The following is a 6,000-nucleotide window of genomic DNA, read 5'->3' on the forward strand; positions in this document are numbered from 1 at the left end:
TTGTTATTAATTGCCTTATATAAATGGCTGCTCCCATGTTAGGGGCATAGATATTTACAATTGTTAGATCTTCTTGTTGGATAGACCCTTTAAGTAGGATATAGTGTCCTTCTTCATCTCTTGTTACAGTCTTTGTTTTAAAATCTAATTTGTCTGATACAAGGATTGCCACCCCAGCTTTCTTTTGGTGTCCATTAGCATGGTAAATGGTTTTCCACCCCCTCACTTTCAATGTGGGGGTGTCTTTGGGTCTAAAATGAGTCTCTTGCAGACAGCATATGGATGGGTCTTGTTTTTGAATCCAATCTGATAGCCTGTGTCTTTTGATTGGGGCATTGAGCCCATTTAAATTCAGGGTAACTATTGAAAAATATGAATTTAGTGCCATTGTATTGCCTGTAAGGTGACTGTGACTGTATATTGTCTGTGTTCCTTTCTGGTCTATGCTGCTTTTAGGCTCTCTCTTTCCTTAGAGGACCCCTTTCAGTATTTCTTGTAGGGCTGTTTTCGTGTTTGCAAATTCCTTTAGTTTTTATTTGTCCTGGAAGCTTTTGATCTCTCCTTCAATTTTCAATGACAGCCTAGCTGGATATAGTGTTCTTGGCTGCATATTTTTCTCATTTAGTGCTCTGAATATATCATGCCAGTCATTTCTGGCCTGCCAGGTCTCTGTGGATAAGTCTGTTGCCAGTTTAATGTTTCTACCATTGTAGGTTACATATCTCTTCTCCCGAGCTGCTTTCAGGATTTTCTCTTTGTCTCTGAGACTCGTAAGTTTTACTAGTAGATGTCGGGGTGTTGACCTATTTTTATTGATTTTGAGAGGGGTTCTCTGTGCCTCCTGGATTTTGGTGCCTGTTTCCTTCCCCACATTAGGGAGTTCTCTGCTATAATTTGCTCCAATATACCTTCTGCTTCTCTCTCTCTTTCTTCTTCTTCTGGGATCCCCATTATTCTAATGTTGTTTCATCTTATCATATCGCTTATCTCTCGAATTCTGCCGTCGTGATCCTCTAGTTGTTTCTCTCTCTTTTTCTCAGCCACTTTATTTTCCATCATTTGGTCTTCTGTATCGCTGATTCTCTCTTCTGCCTCATTTACCCTAGCAGTTAGTGCCCCCATTTTGGATTGCACCTCATTAATAGCCTTTTTGATTTTGACTTGGTTAGATTTTAGTTCTTTTATTTCTCCAGAAAGGGTGTCTCTAATAACTTCCATGCTTTTTTCAAGCCCAGCTAGTATCTTTAAAGTCATGATTCTGAACTCTAGGCCTGACATCGTACTAATGTCCATATTGAGTAGGTCCCTGACAGACGGTACTACCACTTGTTCTTTTTGCTGAGGTGAGTTTTTTCGTCTTGTCATTTTGTCCAGAGGAGAATAGATGAATGAGAGAACAAAATGCTAACAGGTTAACAACGTCCCCAGCAAATATAGTCTATACAAATCAGAAAAGATGTGAAACCAGGGGAAAAGAAAGGGAAAGAAAGAAAAAAGAAAGAGAAAAAAAAAAAGAAAAAAGAAAAAGAAAAAGATAAAAACAAACAAAAACATAACAAAACAAAACAAAAAAACAGAATATAATCAAATATGATCAGACTAGCGTATAGATCAGTACCACACACTAGATTTTGGGCATATTTTGGTCTGTTAGAAGAAAGTGCCTCCTAATATTTTAAAGGAAGAAAGACTTATAAGTCTTTCATATATATATGTACAAAATAAGCATTGTTATAATGAAGGGATGGAAGATGACTGTAAAGATGAAAATTATAAAAGATTTTATAAAAGGAATTGATAATATAAGAAGTTGTTTGAAAAAAGAAAGAAGAAGATTAAAAAACAAAGAAGAAAAAGAAAAAAGAAAAGGGAGAGAATGTGATCAGGCAGGAGACTAGAACAAAGCCATACCCTAGAGATTTAGGGTATATTTTGATCTGTTAGAAGAAACTGTATCTCAAAATTTTAAAGAGAGAACAACTTATATACATATGCCAAAAATAAGGGTAACTACTATGAAGGGATGAAATATGACTCTAAAAAATGGAAAACAATTTTTTTTAAAAAGGGATTGATAAGATGTTGGTCGAAAAAGGGAAAAAGAAAAATTCAAAAAAGAAAAAAGTTAAAAAAATCAACTTTGAAAAACTAATGAATCATGGTAAAAAAGCCATGAATTCTATGTGCAGTATTCCTCTAGCGCTGGAGTTCTCCCGTTCTCCTTGATCGGTAAACTTGGTCTTGGCTGGCTGGCTGTTCGTGCTGATCTTCTAGGGGAAGGGCCTGTTGCCGTGGTTCCCAAATGTCTTTGCCAGACGCGGAATTGCCCCGCCCTTTTCAGTCCGGGCTAAGCAAGCTGCTCGGGTCCCTGCAAGCTCTCGGTACAGCTTTGGAGGACCAGGGTGAAAATGGTGGCCTCCCAATCTCCACTTGGAGGAGCTGAGAACTCGGGGCCCCACTCCTCAGTGCACCCCCAGAGAAAAGCAGTCAATCACTCCCGTGTCCCCGGTCTCCGGCCGCACTCCGTGCTCACCCGGCCTGTGACCGAGCGGTTCTATCTCTGGCACCCGACCCCGTGTGGAGTCTCCAAACCCAGCAGATCCCTGCGGTGCGCTCCCGCGCCGCTCCTCCCCGGGGAGGAAGGGGAGTCTCCCCAGCTCTGCCGCTTGTTGGGTCCCTGCTGGAGGAGCAGTGGCCCGAATGGGCCGCGGATCACGGTTTATGGCAACCCCGAGCTGAGAGCCTGCACCTAGGCTCTGTCTCTGCAGCCGGCTTCCCCGCTCCGATACCTGGGAGCCCTGCTGCACTCAGGCACCCCCGGTCTTTCTGTGACCCCCTTTCTCTTCCTGAGACCACACTGGCCCACGAGGGTTCCACCCCCCGCTTAGCCACTGGAGCGACATCCCTCAGGGGAGCCGACTTCTAAAAGGTCCGATTTTGTGCTCCGCGGCTCTAGCACTTGCCAGAAGCGGCCGTCGGAGGCCCCCTCCCCCGCCGTCTATCCTCCCGAATATCGCCTCGGATTCACTTCTCCGCATGTCCTACCTTCCAGTAAGTGGCCGCTTCTCTGTTCAGAGAGTTGTTGCTACTCTCTTCTTCGATCTCCTGTTGAGTTCGTAGGTGTTCAGAATGGTTTGATCCCTATGCAGCTGAATTCCTGAGACCAGACGAAACCCAGGTCTCCTACTCCGCCATCTTGCTCTGCCCCTCCCATTTCTGTTAGTTTTTGATGATTTTTCATTCCTGAGGAATGTGAGTAACTTCTATGCTTTACAGAATCATCACTTTAATACTAAAAAATATTTCCTAATATTTTTCAAAAATTTTCGTGCTGTGCACAATATGATAGATGCATGTATCACCCACCTTTAAGATTAATCTGAACTGTTAACACGTTCTCTGTCTCTTTCTTAAGGGATATCGTAATGATATCATAAAGCTTTGCTTTGTAAAAATAATAATAATTTTGTGTTATGTTTGTTTTTGGCTCTTATTTTTTCCTCTTGAGGTAAACTCTACGTTCGGTGAAATGTACAAATATGAAGTGTCCCATTTAATGAGTTTTACCAGACCAGTGCTCTAACCCCTGAGCAATGGAGCCTCATCTCATGAGTTTTAATCCATACCTACTCCCATGTAACCAAAAGCACTATCAAGATAAAGAACATTCCCCACAGCCCACGACATTCCTTCATGCCCCTTGCAGATCACTCCCTACCTTTGTCCCCATGGCAACCATTGTTCAGGTTTTCCCACCACACACCCATTTAGCCTGTTCTAGAACTATATATCAGGGAAATAACATTTTATTTTTCATTTTGATGAGTTTATGGTGGTATCTTTTCCTAGTTTTCCTTTTATTTTCCTGATAACTAACAATGATGAACACTTTTTCATGAGGTTATTGGTTCGTTGTCTCTATTCTTTTATGAAATGACTGTCGTCCCTGCCTGCCTGGTTATCCTTGTCTTTGTGGATTTACGTATGTTTTATTCTCTGCTTGGTGTTATGGGGAGAAGCTGGCATCTCGGACCCCCTTATCACACCCCTTACACAAGTAATATAAGCATCAGTTGATACTTGTTTCTGAGCAGCTTGCGTGTAAGACACACGAACGTGTGGTCATCTGTATCTCCCCAGTATGTGGCCCATGGCAGGTGCATACTTAACATCTGTTGAGCGGCGTTAAGTTTCTGTGATGCTTTGAGAGCAGGACGCATCCTGCCCTGTTTGCTGATAACAGGAACTCCTTTCTAGATGAGTTGAACCTGGAAATAGCCCTCTCCTTATTGCAAAGTCTGAATTCTGCGGGGCATGATCTCTGGCATTAGTAAGCCTGCCCTCCAACTTCGAGACTGTCCTGGGACCTGGTTTCTCCATTGTCCTCTCCCCACAATGCCCCGTGGTTTACAGACAGGTACTCTCGGGTCCACGGTGAGCTTTGTTCTGATTTGCAGCATTCCCATCTTGAATGTCTGTTCAGCACTGAGTTTTGGGGCCTGGGCTTATTTTCATGTTTTCATTACAGGTTGCCACTGGATTCTTATAAGGCAAATTGGCCCCAACTCTCTTAAAAAACAAACAGCCTCTCCTAGCGTTTCAAAATAATTATCTCCAAAAGGGAACGAGGCAGCCCATCCATTGTCAGTCCTAAATGACATCATGGCTGGTGTGCAGTATTTAGAAGATTAATAACATCTGCTTTTTAAATCACGGTTGGTCGCAGACCCCGGAGCTCACATCAAACATATGGGGTATTTTGTATGCACGATGTGCAGGCAAACTCTACACAGCCAAGGCCACATGCTAGAGAAAATGCTGTAATAATAACACTTGCTTTCCTTTATTGAAGGCCTTATATGAGCTGGCATGTACTGACTCCATAAAGGTACGACGCCTCTCTTCACTGAAGTCAGCCAGCAGGACCGGTATTGTGATTCCCACGTAGCTTAAAGAAGAACTAAAGATCTAAGGGATTTAGAAACTTAACTCCCTTGTGCCGGCTGACACCAGGACTCAGACCTGAGGAGCTGTGATTCTAGACAGGACTCCAGCGCTTGCCTCCCTTCACCCCGTTTCCAAACTGGGAAACAGAGCATCCCTGAGGAGACAGGGCCATTCACTCATTCACTCACATAGACTCCTCTTCCTCTACCTGCGGGGGCCCAGCACAGAGAGGGGAGTTTGACCAGAGCCCCACTTCCATCCTTGGAGAAGGATCTGCATCTGTTTTTTGATGTCGAGCAAAGCGACTCTCATAATTGCTGAGCCAGGGCTTGAGTCAGATCTCTGCCGACTGGTACTCAAGTGGAAGTGAATGACTGCATTTGAAAAACGTTTGTCTGGGGTTTGCTTTTTGTTTGGTTTAGGTTTTGTTGTTGTTGTTGTTGTTGTTGTTCAGAGTTAGAGAAATTGGCAGCCTGCCTTTAGTTTCTCAAGCAGGTTTCAGTGTGGGAAGAAAGGAAAGGAAGCGTTGAAAACAATGAGCACGGGCACAATTTCTAAATGTTTCCAGGACAAAATGGTAGTTCTGACAACTGGAAAGCCATGAATAAAACGTCAGGAATCGTGCCCTCGCTCTTTTCCTGCAGAGGAAAGAAGGACCCGGAGGTTGTGCTGGGGACCAGGACTGCCTCTGCAGGCCCCCAGGTGTGACAGGAGCAAGGGCTGCATCTGCCGTGGCTTCTGGAAGCCCCTTCTCTCGTCAGAGCTCCAATCCCACATTTTAGAACATCTCTCTAGAAAACTTGGACGGGAAGGATGAGGGATGAAAACACAGTGCTTTTAAAACCGTTTGGCCCACATCCTCTAAGCTACTCACACCATTTGAAGACGTGGGTCTTTACCGGCCAAGCAAGCCTTCCACGAGTTGGCAGGGGAGAAAGGAGGCCAGAGTTAAGAGGCTAGCTCTCGGCACCTGCCTTGCCCCAGGTGCTCTGCCGATCACGGGACACTGTGGATGGGGTAGCAGGGAAACGGCTCAGAGTGTGGACCGTGAGA

The sequence above is a fragment of the Eumetopias jubatus genome, unplaced genomic scaffold (assembly GCF_037043125.1).
Source record: "Eumetopias jubatus isolate StellerSeaLion01/CBP00866 unplaced genomic scaffold, mEumJub1_p1.0 scaffold_7, whole genome shotgun sequence".
Taxonomy (NCBI): domain Eukaryota; kingdom Metazoa; phylum Chordata; class Mammalia; order Carnivora; family Otariidae; genus Eumetopias; species Eumetopias jubatus.